Genomic DNA, 22,633 nt, shown 5'->3' on the forward strand with positions numbered 1-22,633 from the left:
TTACCCCACACCTAGAGAGTCTAATCAATTGCCCACAACCCTTGGCAGGAGGGACAGGAAAGCCACTGCCTGCTCAAATGTGCACGGATTAAAAATATACAAATGGAATATTTTTTTCTTCCCCTTTCCTCAACCCCCTGAAGCCTGGGATGCTTGTTAAAAATAGCCTTGCTGTGGCATGGGTCCTACACAACCCAACGGCTGGCAGGAAAATTAAGGAGCCATTGGAGACAGCGCTCTTAAGTGGCTACCCCTGGGGAGTGGAATGGGGAGGACCGAGAGGGAGGGAGGTGCTTTCAAGTGTTCCTGGACACACTTCTACACTGTTTGGATTTTTAACAGCAAGCAGATATAAAATAAGTTCATCGCTTTTTAATGGAGTTTCATCCTTTGCATCCTCTAGCCTATGCTTAAGTGATGACTTAGTGACCTGACAGTACCTGCTGACTGGCCTGGCAGTGCACCAAGGAGACCCAGGACGCTCAGGCCACCAGGTACAAACACAGTCCAGCATCAAGAAAAGACCACTGATTCCATCAACCTTGGCTCTGTAACCAGCTGGCTGTGTGACCTTAGGTAAGTTGCTTGCGCTCTCTGGGACTCAGTTGCCTTAACTGTAAAATGATACAGTTAGATTAAATGTTAAGCCAGATACCTTCTAGTACTAGAGGGTACTAGATCTTACTGCATCATTTTACAGAAGGTACCTTTAGATACCTTCTAGTCCTAGTATTTCCTAATTTTAAGGATTGAGGAAAAACATCTAAGATTTGCCCTGAGTTTGTCCCCACCATGAACAGTGAGTAGAAATTTGTCCCTGGGCAAATTCCTTCAATCTATTCATGGTGGGGACAAACACAGGGCAAATCTTGGAGGTAGGGTCTTAAAATTAGGGGGCAGGTAGAAAGGACAGAAGCTGTTCGGAGAGGTAGAGACCAACTCTACAGCTTGCTAATGAAGTGTGCAAAGTAGAAAGCGCATCAATTTGGTACCTAAAATGTACTGGGTTCAAATCCTCACTTTGGCTGTTAGTAACTTTGTGAACTCCAGTAACTTGCTGATCACCGCCTCATCTATAATGTAGGGTAAGAACACCCACACCCAAAGGCTGTTGTAAATACTAAACGAGTTAAAATAAAACGGCACTTGCTCATTGTAGGAACTTAACATCTTTTTGTTCCTTTCTTCTTCCTCTATTAGCCCACACTCTGGAGTCTGCACTGCCAGCTGGTTAAGAAGTGTGGGCTGTGGAATCAGGTTTGTATCCCAGCCCCACCACCAATTACCTGTGTGACCTTGGGTAAGCAACTGAATTTCTCTGTGCTCAGCTTCTTCATCTGTGAAACAAGAGTGAGTGAGAAGTGGTGGCTGCGCTGCCTAAGCCCACACTCCTTCCCCTGATAGTCTGTTGGGCTCCCAGTTTTCAATCTTGCATCATCTGCGGATATAGATTTTGGAACTTGCTTAACGGGCCTCCTCCCCTCCCCCAACCTCCCTGAAGTTCCTGACTCACAGCTGCCTACCACCTGCAGATTGTCTTACTGGCCTAGCCCCTTCCCTCTGCACTCCCTCCCCCTGCCCACTTTGGTCTCTACTCAGCAGGCTGTGCACCTGGCTAGGAGTGGGGCTTCTACCCTGGAGCCATGGGGATGTGTGTTGTATTTATTTACGTATTTCTTTAAATTTATTTTTGAGATGGAGTCTGGTTCTGTCGCACAGGCTGGAGTGCAGTGGCATGATCTCGGTTCACTGCAACCTTCGCCTCCCAGGTTCAAGTGATTCTCCTGCCTCAGCCTCGTGAATTGTATCACAGGCACAAGCTTCCACACCCAGTTAATTTTTGTATTTTTAGCAGAGACGGGGTTTCATCTTGCTGGCCAGGCTGGTCTTAAAATCCTGACCTCAAGTGATCCACCCACCTCAATCTCCCAAAGTGCTGGGATTGTAGGCATGAGCCAACACACGTGGCCGGGAAGAGTGTTTTAGATCAGTGCTTGTCAAACTTCTATGTGCTTGTGAATCACTGGGGATCTTGTCCCAGTGGAGGTGCTGTTCAATGGTCTCAGGTGGAGTCAAGAGTCTGCATTTCTAGCAAGCTCCCAGGGGATGCCCATGCTACTGGTCTGGGATCACCTTCTGATTAGCCAGGCTGCAGAGTGGAGGAAGTCCTGGCATGTGTATGGGGAGGGGACTGGGAAAGGGAGAAAGAGAAAGGCCGGCCAATTATCCAAATCAGAGAAGCAGTAGAATTTCGATAGAGATGATATGATGGAAACCAAGTGTGGATTCAAGAGACAAAGAGGAAAAGTAGGAGAATGCTTTATGAAATTATGACATTAGCCAGCCAATAAAAATAATGCTTATTGAGATAATGCAGTAACACAGAAGAATGCTTATGGCATGTTAACTCAAATAGCAGACTACCAAATATATGGATACTATGTCTTCAACACTGCCAAATGCATGTTTAAAAAGGCTGATAGCAGGGCTATAATTCACGAGGACCATGAAGGCTGTGCTATGGTAATGTAACAACATGTGTTTTTATTTGTTTGTCATTTTCTGGGTTTTCTTGATGAAGTTTTATCATTTTTGTAATTTAAAATTTATCTTCTATCTGCTCTCTGATGTCCACTCCTCAAAATCGCCAGTTATTCTTTGTTATGGAGGGTTTCTGTATTTTAAGCACAAACTGCCATTGTTGCAAAGGCTGGAAAATGGTGCATTAAATCTTCTCAGTCAAACCCAAAAATAAAGCAACCCAGATTCTGTTTTTCCTCTAAGCCAAGGGTCCAGCGCTTCGGAAGGCTGGTGCTATCACCTCTCACTATAGCAACAGGAAGACCTTGGTAACCCTGAGCTTACAGTTATTAAGGGTAAAAATAGGAAGGCTGTGGATAGCTGTTCAGTAAGAAGCTGCCGTAGGTGTGCCCTGGACAGCCTGGGTTTGGAGCCCTTTCTTACAGGAAATAGCAAAAATCAGACTGCAGGAGCTGGTTCCTGCAGGATTACTAGGAGTGCCTGGCATTTTCTTCTTTGTTTCCTGTTTCAGGGCTATAAGCTACCTTTCAAACTGGTTTCTGACATGCATAGAGGTGGACTGTTCTAGAACTGCAGCCTCAGCGTTCACTTAGGAATTGGACATGTTCACCCCACTCCCAACTCCCCACCCCCCAAGGTGCCCTGTGAACTTCTGTTGAGCTCTCCTGCCATACCAGCACTGCCCCCCACATTCTCAGACCTCTATCTCATTCTATCTCTTCAGCATGCTCCTGAGCAGGTATTTCAGGTCCCCCAGTGCACCAGCTAAGCCTTGGCTCTGACCTCTGCGAGGCTGGAGGGGGTCCCAGCCCCAGTCTGGCTGATCCTGGCTGAGGTACAGTGTCTGGACCTAGCCCGGCTGCCCAGTTCCTGGATCCATGTTGCACTCTGGCAAACCAAGTGCAAGGCCCAGCTCTGCTGCCATCTGGCTGTGGGACCTTGGGCAAATCACTTCCCATCTCTGAACTTCAATTACATGATCTAGAAAAATGTTAAAATCAGTTTATGGGATCTCTTGGTCCTATCTGGCTCTCATATTCTATGATGCCAGTAGAAACAACCATTTATCTAGTCACACAGGTGAGATATTTCACAAACAACCATTTTGTAGACAACTGAACATTGCCTCATTAAGCCACAAAATATATTTTATTTTTAAGCCTACTGCATAAAGTATTTTTTTAATGTTTACATGCTTCTTTTCCTTTTGTGGCAAAGGATATAAACCCTAAAATTTGTGTACCTTCTGCCCTAGCCTCACTCTACAAAGTACTTGAAGGACTGAGACGCTGAACATGACTGAACCTTGTCTTGCTGACCCTCTGCCACCAACACGGGGCTCTCTGCCATGCTGAGCATCTGTCTCTGCCTCTCTGCTTTTCTTCTTCTATCTGCCTTTTCCCAATGGTCAGCCTCCCATGGATCACATCCCAGTTGGGAACACCTGTCTCAAGCCATTTCCCGTACCTCTAATGGAGAAAATGGGTTCCCCTAAGGCTGGGCAACCCTGGGTCTCTGAGTGAGGGTGGGGGCGGGGTGTTCTTGGAAATCAGGTGCCAGGCTTTAGCCATTTTTGCTAACCAGAGGCCCTTTTACCTGACTTTGCCATCTGTGTCTGTGTTCTGGAAAGGGGAGTTTGCTTGCAGGCTGGTCTCTGGATAAGTGGAGTGTCACTAGACAGCTGCCTCCTTCTGTCTCAATGGCTGGTTTTCCCAGAGCGGGGCTAACTGACCATGGAGGACAGATGAGAAAGTGAACTCAGATTTAGAATTTCACTTCAACTCTCTTATCTCTAGCATCACCCTTTTCTACAGAGTGATTTCCATTTCTTTTTTTTTTTTTTTTTTTTGAGATAGAGTCTTGGTCTGTCACCTAGGCTCATGGCAACCTCCGCCCCCTGTGTTCAAGTCATTCTCCTGCCTCAGCCTCCCAAGTAGCTGGGACTACAGGCACGCGCCATCATGCTCTGTTAATTTTTGTTTTTAGTAAAGACTACATTACACCAAGTAGGCCAGGCTGGTCTCAAACTCCTGACCTCAAGTGATCCGCCCACCTTGCTCTGAAAGTGCTGGGATTACAGGCATGAGCCACCGCTCCCAGCCATGATCCCCAAATTTCAATATGCTCTTGCTGATTGCTTTTTCCCATAAAAGATACCATAATTCCTCAGTTGAGGCTTTCTTTTCCTCATTTCTCCTAGGAAGCTCTCTAGAGGCAGGAGGTTAGAGGCAGGCTTCCCCAGACCCAGAACCAATGGGCAGCGCAACACCTACTCCCTCCTCTCCCAGTCAAACAGCACGAATCCTCACCCCACCGCCTCTGTCTTGGCCCCCTAAGCAGGCCCAGCTTCCACCAAGGCTCCACATGCTATGGGGTAAGCAGCCTCTTCCTTTACCTGACCCAGCCAACCTCTGCTTTCTCACCAACCCTACCAAGACTCCACTGAAACATCTGAACTCCCTAATCAGGGATGGAGCCAGCAAAGTGCCTGGAAATTGCGGTTACAAAAGAGAATCGGAGTTTTCAAGCAGGGAGGTGGGCCATTCTGAGTGATGTTAATACCTATGAAAAGTCCAGGCTCCAGGTGAAGGTTCTGGGGATGAAATAGCAAAATCATCCGGGGTGGGAGACCGGGGTGGGAGATGGTTTGCAAGATGCTGAGGTCATCGTGCAAAAAAGCAGGAATCAGGGCTGAGGAGGCCTGGGAGGCAGGTGCAGAGGCCTCTGCAAGCCCACAGCCTGTTGGCCTGGCCCAGAGAGCAGCATGGTAGCAAAGACATGAGCCAAGGCTATAAAATAGCATGAACTTTGCAAAATAATAACCACCAAGAGCCAGACATTTTCCAAGGCTAATTTATTGCAGTCATCACAACAACCCTGCCCATGAATTGACATCTACTTCTGCTTTGCCACCTGGGGGATGCAGGAGTGGGGATTTATACACTCTTAGGAGTTGACGTCACCATAGGAGCCAGACTAGAAGGCAAGCTCAGATTCAGAATTCAACCCCAGCCTTATACATCCCTGGCGTCATCCAGGTCCGAGTCTAGCTCTCAGTTTTACAGACAAGTAAAGTGAGGCTTACAATGGGTAAGCAGCCAAGGTCACACAGCTTATAGAGGCAGAGTCTGGATTCAAATCCTCACTTACCTGATTCCAAAGTGCACCTGCTTCACTGCCACACTTCCCTGCAGACCACAGTTCCCCACTAGGGCAAGGACCCGTGGCTGCCTGGCTGTTTTGTTCCAGAGGACCCTGCCATCTCATCAATAAAAACACTGCTCTAGGCTGGGCGTGGTGGGTCACGCCTGTAATCTCAGCACTTTGGGAGGCCAAGGTGGGCGGGTCACTAAGGTCAGGTGTTCAAGATTAGCCTAACCAACATGGTGAAACCCCATCTCTATTAAGAATACAAAAATTAGCCAGGCGTGGTGGCACATGCCTGTGTTGAAATTCACTCAGGGTGGCTGGCAAAATATTAAGGGAAATATTAGGGAAAGTTATAAGATATAATCTCAAATCTTTTGGAAGGCTGAAAGGTTTTCATTAACTTGTAATAATCAAACAGGCTGAAGGCAGCCAGCTCTTACCTTAGAGCATTAGGTCATAGGGTGAAGATTAAGGATAATAGTAGGTTCCCCATTTAATCCTGTTTACCCCACATTCCTTTGTCTCTAACTATTTGTTTACTCATGTAAACTTTGTGCCGGATGGTCCTCTCAGGGGGAGGTGGAAGGGGGATTACCCATTATTGGTGTTTGCGTTGGGCCTCAGAACCAAACCTTTCATCATTGGTAAAATCACTCTTTTAACCATGTTAATCATCCACAAGTGTGTTGACTTAGAACTTCTGTCATTAAATCTATACTGAATGAATGTGAGGAAAAACAGCTAGTGGCAGTTGGATAGCTGCAATCACCCTCTGAGAGCATCTGACAACCTCCCTAGCCCACTTGTTCACTGTACTTTGTGTATGGAGTGTATGTATTCATCTTTCATGGAGTCAGGGTTTGCAGGACAGACCCCTAAAGGTAGTGATCAACATCTCAGGTGGTGACCACAACGTGATCATCATCACAAGCCTGTAATCCCCGCTACTTGGGAGGCTGAGGCAGGAGAATCACTTGAACCTGGGAGGTAGAGGTTGCAGTGAGCCAAGATTGCACCATTACACTCCAGCCTGGGTGACAAAGCTAGACTCTGCCTCAAAAACAAACAAACAAAAAACACTGCTCCAGATCTACCATAGAGGCTAAGACAGTGCCAGTGAGATCATTCCTGTGGGGAGGGCCAGTTTCCAAGAGTTCCTAAGTGGACATGCATCACCTGGCTGTGTCTGCTGCCCCTCTGCTCTCACACACACATGCATCTGACCAACAGAAAAAAATCCCTGAGGGACAGATGGGAGGCACAGAAGGGATAGGAACAGTGAGGTGGCAGAAGAGCACAGCAGGGGCCACAGGGTCAAGGGGGGCTTTAATGCAGCCCTAGGCATGGTGCTGGCTGGCTGTTGGCTGGCAGAACTTGAGACACACCTATTAGCAGCTTGCTCAGTGGCTCCTTCAAATCGAAGGGTCACAGCATCCTGGCCATACCCATCAGGGGAGGGAGGACTAAAGAAAGAAATCTTTTTCCCCCTCGGTATATTTTCCAATATAAAATGGGCAAGGATGAAGGAAATGGCAGAGAAGAGCAGATAAATATTCTTTTTACATCGAGAGGACCAAGTTCAAGTCTGCATCTTTTTTGGATTAGTTTCTTGCATAATGCCCACCTAGTACCACCAGACGCAAACTATAGAAGTTGCACATATGTTTTAGAAGTCCCTATGATATGTTCTGTCCTGTTGAGATGGCAGGTAGGTGACAAATGAATAAAGCAGATCCCCATAAAGGGAGTGTGTGGTCTTGTGAATGGAGGCTGGGCACACCGTTCCAAAGGCAGAGACCCTGAGTCACCCAATCTTGGAGTGATGCTGAAATAAATGGTGATGCTGAAATGAAACACTGGAAGAGGAAAGTTTAAAGCCGAATCAAACTTCTCCAGAGGTGGTAGGTCCTCCAGCCCTACCACCACTCAGGCTGCTTGGCTAGCCACATACAGGAGAATGAGCTAAAGTCTGGTCCATTGGGGTCCAAGATGGCAAAGGGCCTAGAAATTCCATGTGTAACAGAGGCCATGGAGTGGGGGTGCACAGTACTGGCATCCTGGAGGCTGGTTTTAAAGGGAGAAGGAAATAGATTGCAAAACTCAGCCAGGATGGAGACTACATCTTTTTCATTTAGTGGCCCATGCACCTCGCACAGTGCCTGGCCTGTAATAGGCACTCTGCCTGTCCTTCATAAGTGGGGCTGTGTCCCACAGCATTGACATTCTGCTGCCCCACACAGCCCTGCACTGAAAATGTGTTTCCTCGGTTCATGTGCTGTGAGTCCCACTCTAACTAGACTGTGACTCTTAAAAACTGTTTTCTTGTGCTCGCTTCGGCAGCACATATACTAAAAAACTGTTTATTTAGTGTTTTGAGTAGAATATTAGCTTTCTATTACTGCTGTAACAAATGGCCACATCTAGTGGTTTACACAGCATGAATTCATTATCTTACAGTTCTGGAGGTTGAAGTCTGACATGGGTCTCACTGGGCTAAAATCAAGGTGTCAGCTTAGCTGTGTTCCTTCCTGGAGGCTCTGGAGAGGAACATTTCCTTGCCTTTTCAGGCCTCCAGGGGCCGCCTGCATTCCTTGGCTGGTGAACCTTCCTCCATGGTCAACACTAGCAGCATAGCATCTCTCTGAAGGTTCTTCCATAGTTATGTCTCCTTCTCTGGCCACAGCCAGGCAAGGTTCCTGCTTTTAAGGGCTTACGTGATTAGACTGAGCCCATCTGGATAAACCGGGATAATTTCCCCATCTCAATATCTATAACCTTAATCCCATCTGCCAAGCCCCTTTGTCACATAAGGCAACATACTCACAGGTTCTGGGGATTAAAGTGTGGACATTTTTGGGAGGCCATATCCTGCCAACCACAAATAACAAATCCATTCACATTGTTCAAAACCCAAATGGCATAAAAGGCTACAGAGTGAAAATGTGCCCTTCTGCCCCTGTCGCCCACCACCCAGTTCCCCTCCCTGTTAACATTTCCTTGTGTTTCTATCCCAAGAGGTTTTATGCCAAGATAAAGTAACAGCAGTATGTATTATTTTTATACTAATGGTACAGTACCATAATGCTGTTCTGCATCTTGCTTTTATCATAACGCCCTTGAGATTGTCCTGGATCCACATATAAAAGCATCCTTGATCTTTTTAATGGCTGCCTACCCTTCCACTGTGTGGATGCACTGTAGTTGATTAATCTAGTCTCCTGCTGATGGACACTTAAGTTGTTTATAATCTTTTGCTCTTGCCTACAACACTGCAGTGAACAATCTTGTATGTATACCGTTTCCTGTATGTGCCTGGATGTCTGCAGAATAAATTCATATAAGTGGAACTCATGGGTCAAAGGACATGTGCATTAAAATTCCCCAGCTACTGCTGAATTGCCCTCCATAGAACTGAACCAATGTACACACACACTCCCACCCCAAGCCATGTGTGGGTGTGAGATGGAAGCGCTTTTTGGCAGAGAAGCCACAGCTCACACCTTTTCCTTACCCCTCCCCACTGCCCCCATGCTTATTCCAGGAATGAACCCAGGGAGCCCCTGAGGACTGCTGCTGCTCACAATTCCCTGGACTCTTGTTGGTGATGGGGCAGGACTGGAGAGGAGGACAAAGCCAGCAGCCAGCAAAGGAGGGCCCAAGTTCAAAAGTGCTAAAAGACCAGTGGCTTCGGGTATCTCAACCAGCAGACTGCTCCTACCTCATGGATATTCTACAGGCTTGCAAGCCAACTGGTTTCCCCGCTGGAGAAGGTATACCACCACTGTCTAAAAGGAGGGCCTCACGCCATGGATGTGCTGCAAGAAAAGATTACAAGTGCATTTGGGTTTCCAATGGCCCAACTGCACCCGTGTTACAAAAGGTGCCATTTTCCTGGTCTTAATCCATTCCTGGTGGAGATGTTGCTTCAACCTGAAGGAGCCTTTTATGTGTTGAAGTCAACTGCAATCTAAAAGATAAGTTAAATCACTCATTCAGAAAGACAGGAAGCCTTTGATGGCAGTGAGTGATTAAGATTTCACAGCAGCCAGTGCCAGGCCTATGGAGCCCAAAGAGTGCTCATTCCCTCACCTACCAACACTGTTGGCCCCTCCTTGGCAGCAAGGCAAGCCCAGAATCTACAGCAGACAGAGGGGAGTGCTAAGTCCCAGCAGGTGAGCCTGAGAGCCTCGAGAACAGAAACTAGAGGTGCCTACCCTCTGCCCAGCCCCCTTCCTCACCTCCATTTGGCCTCTGCCTGGTCTCCCAAGGTCAGCTCAAGGGTTCCCTCTTCCAGGAAGCCTTCCCTGACCCCCCGGGCCAGGACTCGCAGGTGCCTTTATACAACCTGTTCCTAGAGCACTTGTACTTTACCCCATCCTCGTGCCTTTGACCCTGAAGACTTGCCTGTCACCTGACATGGCAGCCACTTGACTGTGAGCATTCTGAGGGTAGCACATGGTACCATGCTTGATGCCCACTAAGCTCTTAGCAAGTGTCTGGAAAGCAGAGGAACCTGAGCTCAGGGAACAGTCAGAGCGGCTACCTGCCCTGCCAGTGTCGCCTGCCAGCTTATTCAAGTGCTCACAGCCCTGCTGGCTGCTAGCCACTGGGCTCTGCCCTGGGGGCATCTGCAGGGTTCCAACATGGCTTCTTGTCCTAAAATGCCACCCAGGCCCCAAAGGCCCACTGTTTGAATCCACTCTTTTAGCAAAGCATCACCTCCAGAAAGTCCCCATCCCCAAGAGAAGGTACGCTCTCACCCTGTGGTCCTCTTCATCTGCTTGGCCAGCCAGGGATGGGGCTCAGGGGAAGAACAGATCTAGGGCCCAAGGTGCTGACTAGGGCAAGCAGGCACTGGAGGAGGCACTGTGGTGGGCAGTCCATGGGCAGCCTGGGGACACTGGGTCCAGAAGATGAAAATATGCCTCAAGGGGCAGCAAGGTAAGATCCCAACTTCACACATGAACAAAACCCCGAGAAGAGCAGAGCTGAGCTAAGTTCAGGACAGAAGAGATGTGCGAGCAGGTGAGCAAATGATGTCCAGGTTGGAGGCGGGCTGAAAGGCGCAGGGGGCAGCAATGTGGAAAGCACAGTGTTCACTGTGTCAGGAGGGCTGGGGCCCACGGTCTCCCACTTCTGCACCTGTTGATAGCCTTGGCCAGGCCATCAACCTTAGATATCTGAATATGAGGAACACCATCTTCCCTGCCCACCTTGCACAACTACTGCCATACATTAAATCAGAAAGGAGATGAGAAAATTCTCTAGAAGCCTAAAAGCAATATAGAAATGGAAGCTGTTACAACAATCATCATTTGCTTTTTCATAGTGTTTTGTAGGCCGCATAGGGCTTTCCTACCCAGTTTCCCCCAACCCTCAAAACAACTCTGGGAGATAGGTATGGATATGCATACTCAATTTACAGATATGAAAACTGAAGGACAGATAATTCCAGCCCAGAATCACACCAGTAACAAGGGGCAGAGCTGACAGCTGTGTCCAAGTTTTCTACTTGAAATAGAGTGTTCTGTTTACCACACCAAGAGGTACCCTCCATTGTCTCAAATCACGAGCTCTGGCTGTACAGAAAACCCTCCTTATTCTTCAGTCTTTCTACGGATTTGTCGATTCCTCCTTCTTCAATCCAACTGTCGATTTGCTGATTGATAAATGAGCTTCCCTGGTCTCTGTCATGGCACTGTTTGAGGGAGTTTGTGGTCAGAGATTTTATCTGAGGACAAGAAACCAGGCTGCAGCCTGGGCTCAGCCTCTTATCCATTGTGGGGCTAAGGAAGAGTCCCTGTCCCCCAGTTTTCTCCAATCCTATCTGATGTTAAAACTTCTTAATGACCCTGATCTTAGCACTTCCAGAAAAAGGTTCTCAGGGCCTTTCTGAGGGTGACTGGGGCAGTCCTTTGTGACAGCACCAAGAGCAGGATGGGGCTGGCCTGGTTGCAATGGCACCCACTAGATTCCAGGCACCCCACACATTTTTCTCATGATAACCTTGTGGTTGATACTCACACAGATGAGGAACTGAAGGGCTACAGGGGCTGGCCACCATCCTCACATAGCCTGGAAGTGGTAGCACCAAGACTGAGGCCCAGGAGGTGGGGTCCAAAGGATCATCCTGCATTTCCACTGCAGCAGGGAGAGAAGGAGAGGGAGACGGAGACTTTGCCTCAACTCCAAACTGCCTCCTGACGTTGCCACATTTTTCTTACTTCAGTGAACAATGTGGAACAAAATACACTCAATTGGTAGCAGATATCAGCCTCCAGCTTCTCAGATCCTCATCCAACAAAAGCATCCTTTGCAGGTGCCACTGCTTGGGAGTACACCTGTAATTCACATCTGCACACAAAACTCCGTCTTTCTTCGAGGCCCAAACAAACAGGTTTTGTTTTGTTTTGTTTAAGAGATGGATTCTTACTATGTTGCCCAGGCTGGCCTCAAACTCCTGGGCTCAAGGGATCCTACTTCCTCAGTCTCCACAGTAGCAGCGATGACAGGTGCTTTACAAATAGGTTTCTTAGGGTGACATTATCAATCTCAATATCAACACAATTAAGGAACTTGCTCATAATAGTCTCCTGTTGGAGTCTTTACATGCACGAACATTGTTCCCACACACCATCCAATATGGACAAACTTGACTTGGAAACAGGAAAATAGGGAGGTGATTAGTCACCTGGTAAAAGGACTCACCCCAGATCTCCTTTTACATCACCATCCCCAAAAATGACTCAAGGGGCATCAAGGTAAAATCCCAGTTTTACACCACATGAATAGAGCTTCTCTATTCATGTGGTTTTCAGAACATATCCATCTACTAGACTCAGGAACATAACTTGAGAGACATGGCTATTTCCTTCTTCCTGGCAGCAAACCTAGCAGCAATTCCAGTCCCTGCGGCCAGTTAGGCAGGGAGGAGAGGGCCAGTATGTCAGGGCTGGTCTGAACACAGCGGTATACTTGAGTCAACTTCTGCAGCAGAGGAAGGGAGACAGAGGGGACTAAATAAACTGGGCTGTGCTATTAGGAGCCCACCAAGCAGGCTAATGCCCTCCTACACCCCTCAGCATCAGGCCTCCTGGCCTCACACCACCCTAGAACATTCTTGTTGCCCAGACCTCAGAGGAGGGCTTTCCCTGAACAAACTCTGTCTTCCTGCTTCCTCTCTGACCCCACATGGTGGTACTCCACCTCTGCCAGACATCCTTTCCCTGCTCTGCCTCCAGCCTCACCAAATCCCACTGGCCCCTGGAGAAGACAGACATGCCAATCCCCGCTGCAGTGAGCCAGCATGGTGCATTAAGGTTAGTTACTTCCTTCTTGGGCATCTCTGGTTTATAACATGAGCTTCTTGGAGAGGGTGGTATTTTAAACAAAAGGAAATAATTTCTCATTGTGAAATTTCAAGGACTGTAGGAGGAGAAATCCAGTGAGGCTGGGGGACAGTAATGGGGGAACAGAGAAATCTCTGAGATGCAGCAATGTCACACGGACCAGCCATGAGCTACTACTGGAAATCTGTTTTTCAAAATGTAAGAGTCGATTTCCAGATGTCTGCTTAGGGGAGCCAAACTGCTGTTGATTCGTTCCCAGTTCACCACGGAATAAAGTCTGAACTCCTCACCCAAGCACTTCAAACCTTCCATGCTCTGGCTCCCATAAAGCCTGCTCTCCTTCCTGCCCCTCCTAGGAACCCCACTTGGCCATTGGCTTCTGCACTATCCCGCAGACCTGCTCAGGGCTTCCCAGCCTATACACCAACCCAGGCCTAAGGACGCTCTCCTTCACCAGCACCACTACACTGCACAACTGCAGGGGATGCTGTGCTCATGCCGGGCTGTGTGTATGCAGTGTATGGCACAGCAATCCATGTGCTGCCCCATCCACAGCCTCCACTTCAGGAAGTCTCCCACGTGCCCCCACAACCTCTGTCTCCTCAAATTCCTTGGTGCCTAGAACCTGTGGCTCACTTCAGGCACTGGACACTCCCTACTTCACATTCTCTTGATCTGAGTGTGTGAGGGTACATCCCCAATCAGAGCACAAGTGCCCTGGGGGCAGTGACCAGGTCCTGGGACCTCTCACCCCAGGTCAGCAAGTTGAGAAGTTAGTATTGACTTTCAACTGTGATCCTGGGGCAGCATCCACAGCAGCAACAGGGAACTTGCTAGAAATGCACATTCTGGGGCCCCACCCCAGAGGTCTTGAATCAGATGCTCTGGTGGTGGGGCCCAGCACCCTGTTTTAGCAAGCCTGCCAGGTAACTCCGATATGCACGAGACTTGAGACCCACTGAGTTACAGGATCCTCAACACATCCTTTTCGGGTTTACAGAACAGGGTTTTCCAGTTAGGAAAGGGGCAGGCATCATCTTGTCAGACTGTTCCAGAGACCCAGTTCCCATGTAGGTACTCAGACATATTCACGTGAACTTGCTCAGAAAGCCTCCATGCAGCCTGCAGTGCTATTATGCCAAGTTGCCCGTGAACAGTACAGAGCGGCCAGGATGCCTTCAGCACTCCTCCAAAGGGCGCTCCTGTTCAACAAGCCTTGCCCAGGCCCTGCTGGCTAGGTGGTTACATTATTCAGCCCACAAGTAGGGTTTAATAGTGTTCCTGTCTCCCAACCAACTGATTCACCCCAAGTGTGGTACAGGCTTTTCCAACACAAAGCAGGGCAGCGTTCAGGAACTCAGCATCGGGAAGGCCCTCCTCCAGGTCCCCACAGCTTTTCACAGCCTGCCCAGGCTAAAGCGCCTGGCATCCCATCTCCTAGGGCGGAACTGAATAAGGAAGGGAGGTCAGACCGGATATAAAGAGCCAGATCCCAGCGCTGCTCTGGACTCACAGAATCAGAGTTGCTAGGAGCACCTGGGGATCCAGATATTGACCAAGTCTCCCTGGTATTCTTATCATCGGGCAATATGAGAAACGATCAATGAGCCCACGTGCATTATCTGACAGATGGGGGAATTGAGGTCAAGGCAGTGGGTGACTGCCATTCCCTGACCATGCCAGGCCACAGGGCATTCTCTCTACCCTCTCAGTCCCCACAGCATCTGCCACCTGGGTCCCACTCACAGTTCCTAACACACATGATTCTACACTACACTTCTAAACACTGCCCTATGTGGCCCTGCTTTCTCTCCCACTGAACTGGAAGGGACTAGAGACAGGTCCAGGCCTGAGCCAGGACTCCACCCACAGTACTATGTTCAGTTCAGGGCACAGGGAAGCCTTTAAAACTTATCTGAGGAACGAACCATCCCCTGAGGCATTCTGCACTCTCCATGACCATATGTGCTAAGATTAATCTATCAGATCACCAGATTGTCACCTTGAAACACACCGGAAGGTCTGTCCCAGAGGGGTAAGAGACCATACAGATTCTGATGGGAAGCAGACAGCCACCTGCAGAATAGCAGGTGGGGGTCGGGGATGGCCAGGAGAAGGAAGAAGCCCGTGCTGCTGCTCCTGGTTGGAGGCTGGGAAGGGGGAGGGAGGAGTGTCACGAAGACAAACTGCACCTTCCTGTTGATTCTGCTCAGCCAGCCCCGGGAGACACACAGCTGGGAACTGGGCGCAGAGCTCACACTTCCTCGCCTCTCCCTCTCAGAAGCCCTTCCCTGACACATAGGAAAGGTGACAATGAAACAGAGACAAAGAAGAGCGCCAATTCTCCCCAGGTGCCCCAGGCAGGGTAGGACTCCCAATTTGGCTTTCCCCAGCAGCATGGGAGGTGACTGCCAAGGCGATGAGCTTTGGGGAACTCCTGGAAGGTCTCACTGGCATTCAAACTTTGCCCCACCCCACCCTGCAAGACCCTCCCACTTCCCCCAGCTAGTCATGTAGACTGGTAATAGCAAACACCCCAAAATTCGAGTGGCCTGAGACAACAAAAGTAGTTTTCACGCTAATAGGACATGTCCACCAATTCTCCTCATTCCAGCTTTTCATCTTCAAATTGAGCCTACACTAATGGCTCAGAGTAGAAGTTCTTGTTACATAGCAGATAAAGTTTGGATGCTTGTCCCCTCTGAATCTCATGTTGAAATGTAACCCCCCAGTGTTGGCAGTGAGGCCTGTGAGAGTGCTCGGATTACGAGGGTGGATCCCTCATGAATGGCTAAGTGCCATTCCCTTGGTGATAATGAGTTATTCCTCTGAGCTCATGTGAGATCTGGTTGTTTAAAAGTGCATGGCAGGGGCCGGGCATGTCGGCCTATAATCCCAACATTTTGGAAGGCAGGGCCCGGTGGATCACTTGAGGTCACGAGCTTGAGACCAGCCTAGCCAACAATGGTGAAACCGCGTATCTACTAAAAATACAAAAAATAGCCAGGCATGGTGGCAGGCCTCCGTCATCCTAGCTACTTGGGCAGCTGAGGCAGGAGAATCACTTGAACCTGGAAGGCAGAGGTTGCAGTGAGCTGAGATGGCACCACTGCACTCCAGCCTGGGTAACCGAATGAGATTCCACTTCAAAACAAAAAAAAGTATGTGACATAGGTGACACCTCCGCCCAGTCTCTCTTTCTCACACCCTCACCCTGCGACTCTGCCTGCTCTCCCTTTGCCTTCCGCCATGATTGGAAGCTTCCTGAGGCCTCACCGGAAGCAGATGCTGGAGCCATGCTTGTACGGCCAGCAGAACCGTGAGCCAATTAAACCCCTTTTCTTTATCAATTACCCAGCCTCAGGCATTTCTTTATAGCAATGCAAAAAACAGCCTCACATACCAGCACAACTCTTTCAGGCATGGACTTAACTTCTGTGCCAGTCAGGATAGGCTGGTCCATGCTGCAGTAACAACAAATTCCCACATTGCAGTAGCTGAGAACACTGCAGGCTTATGCTAATGAATATAGGGCTTCTTTCTGGAGTGATGAAAGTGTTTTAAAATTAGAGAGTGGTGACACAACCCTGTGAAAATACTAAAAACCACTGCATTATACACTTAGAGGGATGAACTTTATCTCAATAAATAAGAGGCATGAATTTTATCTCAATAAAGCTATTAAAAGCCAGTCCTGGTTTCCTCCTTACTTATGCCTGGCTGGTGTTGATCACAGGTCCACAGGGGCTTGCTGCTGGAATCACTCAGGGTTTGGGCTGATGCAGCAGCCCCTGTCTCCAACGCTTCCTGCTGTCCTGTGAGCTCTGGAGAGCCTTGCACTGGCAACAGGTGCTCTGATCTGGAAGTGAAACCCATGCTTCACTCACAGCTTACTGCCCAGAATGCATCCTGTGACCCCCAACAAAGTGCACAGGAAGGATAATCCTGCCAAGGGCCAGATGGCAGAGGAGTAGCTGGTGGCCACCACCCCCATGAACCCACATAAAGCCCCCCAGAGCTGGGGCCTGACCTTCCTCCATCCCCCATGAGAAGGTGAAATTTCTTCTCTGTCATTTTTTACCCTAGGATGAAGGAAAGCTTTCAGAGCAGGTTTAGAAAGAGGAAACTATGAAGATGATCAAGACATGATTTTCAAGGAAAATGGCAGAGGACACTATGATAATATGTAGCACAGCAATCTTATATGTAACAACATTCTAATATAAAACATAACAAAGTTTATATAGTAATGGTAACATGACAGGTACAACACCACCTTGACGGGGAGACAGACAAGCCAGATGTACAAGGAAAATTTCAGGAATGAGTTTAATAGCTGCTGGACCTTCCAACAGATCAAGCGAACGAAAGGAGGCCAGAGAAGGCCTGCCCTGCAAGAATGGCCCCTTGAAAGCCCATCAAAAGCTGGTGGCGTTAGTTCTGCGATGAGCCTTTGTGGCTGTAACAGGCTGTCCTTTTCCTTTTGCCCAGAGAGAGAAGAGTGAGAGAGAACTTGGAAAGGAAGCCATGGATGGTACAAAAGAGGAACAAGAAGTCATCTGTGCTGAGGCCAGGGCTGGGGCAGGGCAGTACAGAGGGGAGGCAGGGAAGCCAGAGGCTGGAGACCCCTGCCCTTCTAGGGGTACTTAACATCTGTGGGGATTTGGGAGAATTTTGACTCAGGAAAAGGCTCCAGAAAAGCATAAAGCACATTGGGGTTTCTCTGTGGCTCAGGGCTGCAGTGTTCTGGTTGCTTCCATAGGCCCAGCCAATGCATTCTTGGATGTGTGTGAATCTAGAATTGTTCATGAATAGACCCTTCAAAGAGGAAGCTCCCTGCTGTCTGCTGAGGTCAGAACATGGCCCATCTGGAAATGTTGACTCTCACTATCTGTGAATTAGCAGTAGATCCCATGCAAGGATAACTATTTTGCATTTGCAGGCACTGGAATACTACAGCAATATGACACTAAATGGACCAATTCGGTTCAATTCCATAAACATTTGCACCTCCTTGCACTTCAGACTTGAATGCAATAGCATGAAAGAGAGCACGCATAACCCCACTGGGGACAGAGCACAGGAGGTCGAGGAGGCTCCTGCAGAGAGTCAACAGTTGAGCTGGGATTTAGCAAATGAACATTTCTCCAGTATGAGGTTGGGGTGGTGGTAGGCATGGAGGGTTTTAGGGGAAAGCTCTGGCATGTGAAAAATCACAGAGCCATGACATACCATGACAGATTTGAGGAATAAATGCAAATATGAGAGGAGAGCTGGAAGAGATGCTGCTAGAGGGGCAGGCCAGGGCCAGAGTACTAGGGACTTTGAGTTGGACTTGAGCCAGGAGGACAGAGGGAGCAGGGAGAGGGAGAGAACACAGTAAAGGGCTGATCAATAGCCCAGGTGAGAGACAAGGGACTGATCCAAAATAGCGATGGGCACTGAGGGGAGCCTGCAGGTTTGAGTACTGAAGAAGTGGAATCCCGAGACCAAGTGACCAGCCAAAGGTATGGGTGAGGGTGAGGAGAAGGAAGAACATAGAGGAGCCCAAGGAAGGAGAGTGTGTCATAAAGGATGCATACGGCAGAGACCCCGGGTAGATAACATGCAGCAGCTGGTGGCAGTGAGTTGCTGGCGGAGGGGTGAGGAGAGGGAGGGAGGTCTCCTTGTGGGTTATGTGTCCCTGAAAGCTGGTTGTTAGGCAAAGGCAGAAAGATGAAAGCTAGGGCATCCAAGGGTCACAGGTGTGTTTTGTTTTTCCTGGGGGTATGATGAGCATGTTTCTGTCCTGAGGGGAAGATGCCAATGGAGGAAGATGGAATTTGAAGACAGGGGCTCAGGAGGGAGGGAGGGAGGCTGCTTAATGGTGCCAGGATGGCCAGGGTCTGAAATGAGCATGGTGGGGTAACCTGGGCGGCATCCAGGACTACGGGCACCTCATCTCCCTGCTTCAGGCCAAATTCACAAGGCTTGGTGTCCAGAGAGTCACAGGTGACAGAATACAGAATGCAACTGCTTTATGCAATATTTTCATTTGTGTGGAAGTCTTGGCTTCTCAAAATGTTCTTATGCATGATCTCACTTCTTCCTCACAATGATTCTATAAGACAGGTACTAACATTCCAGTTTGACAGATGAGGAAGCTGAGTTTAGAGAGGGTAGGTAGCAGCCCCAGAGTCTCAGAGCCCAGAGGAGGCTGGTGCTGACTCTTCTGTATAGTCTTTTGCTAAACATAGAAATTTAATGTACTGTTTCATCTGACATTGCAAAATATACCCATGATCAGGCCTAAAACATATAGCATCTAATAAACATGCTTCCTAACTGGGCTCCTATGTACCTATGCTGCTCTGGAAATTCTAATGGGTCTTCTCTCCTCTCTCCCGTGGTGCCCTGTTGAGAGGACAGTGGGTTTCAACCCTGGGGGCACACTGGAATCTCTTGGGAAGCCTTGAAAGAAATATTAAGCCCAGGCTGCACACCAGCCTATGGGACCAGAATCTCTGGGGCTGGGACCCAGGCATCAGAAGCTTTCAGGGCATTCAGCTGCTCAGAGAGGACTCAGAAGCCTGGGGCAGAGAAAAAGACAACCCCGAAGGCTCATGGGATAATCCAGGGAGAGGGAGGAGCAGAGGCTGTGCAGATTCAGGGAGTGTGGTCAGACAGACAGCCCTCCAGCCAGAATGGCAGGAGGAGACGAGGGGACCTGCCTCCCCTTGTGTAACTCCAGTGTTACCTCCCAGGAAGTGTGTGACTCTCCCAGGTGAGCTCTGGTTCCACCTTTCCAATAGTACCTCCACGGGGAATGCAGGTTTGGGTATATCTCCTAGCAGATGAAGTGACTGAGGCTCAAAGACATGAAACTCCAGCCCCAGGCCTGGCCATCTTTATAGACAGTCAACTAGAAGACAAGACCTCACTCCCAGAGCAGAGTCACCGGGACAGAGCAGTCTCAGGTCCCTCAGTTGCCAAAGCCTTCCTGCAGCAGGGCATCTGTCAGTGGCCTGACAGTCCCTTTTCTCCCAACAATCTCAAAGCAAACATGGTTTCATGCCGCCCATGGTCTGAATGTTTGTGTCTGTCTCCCCAAAATTCCTATGCTGAAACCTAATTCCCAATGTGATGGTGTTAGGAGGTGGGTGTTTACACCTCCTGGCACTTCAGACTTGAGAGCAATAGCATGAAAGAGAGAATGCGTAACCCCACTGCGGACAGAGCACAGGAGTTAGAGGAGGCTCTAACTTTGGGAGATGATTAGGTCATGAGGGTGGAACTTCCATGAATGGGATTAGTGTCCTTATAATGGGCTGAAGAGACCAGAATTATCCCTTTCCATATGTAAGGGCACAGCTAGAAGGTGCCATTCTATGAACCGAAAAGCAGGCCCTCACCAGGCACACAATCTGCCTTGGTGTTGGACTTCCTAGCCTCCAGAACCATAAACAATCAGTTTCTGTTGTTTATAAGCGCCCAATCCATTTATGGCATTTTATTATAGCTGCCTAAACTGACAAAGACAAAGCTTCCCTGGGGAAGTCTTGTCACCTGCATTGCTGTGGCCATTTGTCACTTTATAAAACAAGACGCATGGGTTAGTTCTATTGTAACTCCACACACACTCAAAACCAGTCTTTTGGCTCTAAGAAAGGTACAGAGGTTCCTTACCTCCTACTCTAAAGTAGCACCCTCTCTGGTCTCTCGTGAGACAAGGGGCTTCAATTACCCACAAATATTTACCAGGACACAACCAAGCACCTCAGCAATACCAAGAAGGCGTGGCCGCCACACCTCCGGGCCCACTGCCCAGCTGGGAAACTATGACATGCACGTAAGGAACAGGTAAACTGGATGAAGCCAATGTTAGGTGCATTCCGGCTCTTGGGCAAGTTATTTAGTCTCTCTGTACCTCAACATCCTTATCAAAACAATGGGGACATGAACACCAGAACCTTATGGGGTAGTGTGAGATCGTATGAATGAATCCATGAAAAGTGCCTAGAATGTAGCTTGAGGATCCCGAGGCTCACTAAGGTTAGTGCCACTGCTGTTGGGGGTCTTGTGCTGTTGCTGCTCTAGGGAGGGCAGGAGTCTCAGGCCTAGAGCAGTTTGGAGAGTGTTTCTATAGGGAGCTGGCCTTTTAAGAATGAATACAGTTGAGAAGGGAGGCCACTATCCAGGAGGAAGACAGAAAATGAGAAGCCCCAGAGTTGGAATGTGGACATTAATTTACTGTCAGGGAGCCATGAAGTGCGAGGCCCAGCCCCAGCCCCCACCCCGCTAGAATTCCTGCTGCTGCTGCAGGATAGACCACGTTATTAAAGAAAATACCCCACAGGAACCCAAACCAAACAACTCCTGGCAACATGAGTTCAGGGAACCTTTGGCTTTATCTCCAAGGCAATTGAAAAGAGCTCAAAACAGATTAAAATATGAGATGAATTTTGAAGCCCAGGAAAGAGATAAAATGAATCCTGTGACTGAGGAGCCAATATGATTATTTCATTATTTGGTTAGAAAGTTAAAATGTGCAGGAAATGTCAGATGCTTTACTGAGATGGAGGGAGGTTAGGAACAGCATGGCCATTAGGGGTGTATTCTTTTTAATATTAAAAAACAATTTCACCCCTGATTTGGTTTTAATCAGAAAAACCTCATTGATAGGGAAACCTGCCCTTCTGCCAGCCTGCGTGACATCTTTTTAAACATCCCACCCCTCAATCTTACCCCAAGAACACAAAGCACATCTGTCTTTTTAAAAAAAACTCTCTCCCCTTAATAAAACAAAATCCCACAGCCTCCCAGATGAAGGGTGCCCTCCCACACCCACTCCACCCCTCAGGGCACCAATGATGGCTCAGCCCAAACCAAACCCACCCAAGAGAAAGCCCAGCTGCCAGCAGCTTCTCCTACAGTCTTTCCCCACCTTGCCTGCCCATACATTCTCCTCTGGGGCAATGACCGCTCTCACATTTGTGCCTTTCCAGGCCACCTTGTATCCTTGTGTCTCTGTCTTTGTGTCCAACACTTACTTGTCTGCTCGGTTATTAAAAGATTCCTAGATGCCAAAGTGCAGGTTGCAAGGGGTGCTGGAGACACAAAGAATAGAATGTCAAATCCCTGCCCTCAGAGAGCTGACAGTTCAATAAAGAACACAGTTGCACAGCAAGCAAAGGAATGGTAGGTCACAGCAGAGGGACAGGCTGTGGGAGCAAAGAAGGGCTGGCTCACCCATGCAGAGAGAGGATCAGGAAAATCCTCCCACAGGAGGCAGCATGTGGGCCTGACCTTTGAGGGTGAGTGGGCTTGATTATGCAAAGAGTACAGGGGATTCCAGATGGGAGCACAGAATTAAGCAAAGGCTTGTGGCCGGGAAATGTGACCCAAATCCCAGAGACACTGAAGAGACCAGTTTGACTGACATGAAGAGGACATATAGGAGGTGAGGAGGAAAGCTAATGAGGAAGGCTGAAGTCAGATTGATGAGGCTTTTGCATTTTAATTTTTAAAATAAGTAACACATTAAATGGTTCAAATTCAAAAGATGCAAAGGGATACAGTGAAAAGTCACCCTGCCATCCCTGTCCCCCAGTTTT

General features: G+C 48.6%; 1 protein-coding gene across 6 annotated transcripts in view; it reads right to left on the minus strand.

The window, feature by feature from the left end:
* ZBTB7C (zinc finger and BTB domain containing 7C) overlaps window positions 1-22,633 on the minus strand; it is a 367,127-nt gene that overhangs the window by 299,344 nt on the left and 45,150 nt on the right. Inside the window, exon 1 of one of the 6 annotated variants that reach the window (XM_032259400.1) lies at window positions 16,444-17,149. The exons of the other annotated variants lie outside the window; for them this stretch is intronic. The gene's annotated coding sequence lies outside the window, so the exon portion shown is untranslated. Of the gene's footprint in view, window positions 1-16,443; window positions 17,150-22,633 lie in introns of those variants that run through there. 6 annotated transcript variants of the gene reach the window in all.

This window comes from Sapajus apella, unplaced genomic scaffold (genome assembly GCF_009761245.1).
Source record: "Sapajus apella isolate SASKATOON/1434 unplaced genomic scaffold, GSC_monkey_1.0 scaffold109, whole genome shotgun sequence".
Lineage (NCBI taxonomy): Eukaryota > Metazoa > Chordata > Mammalia > Primates > Cebidae > Sapajus > Sapajus apella.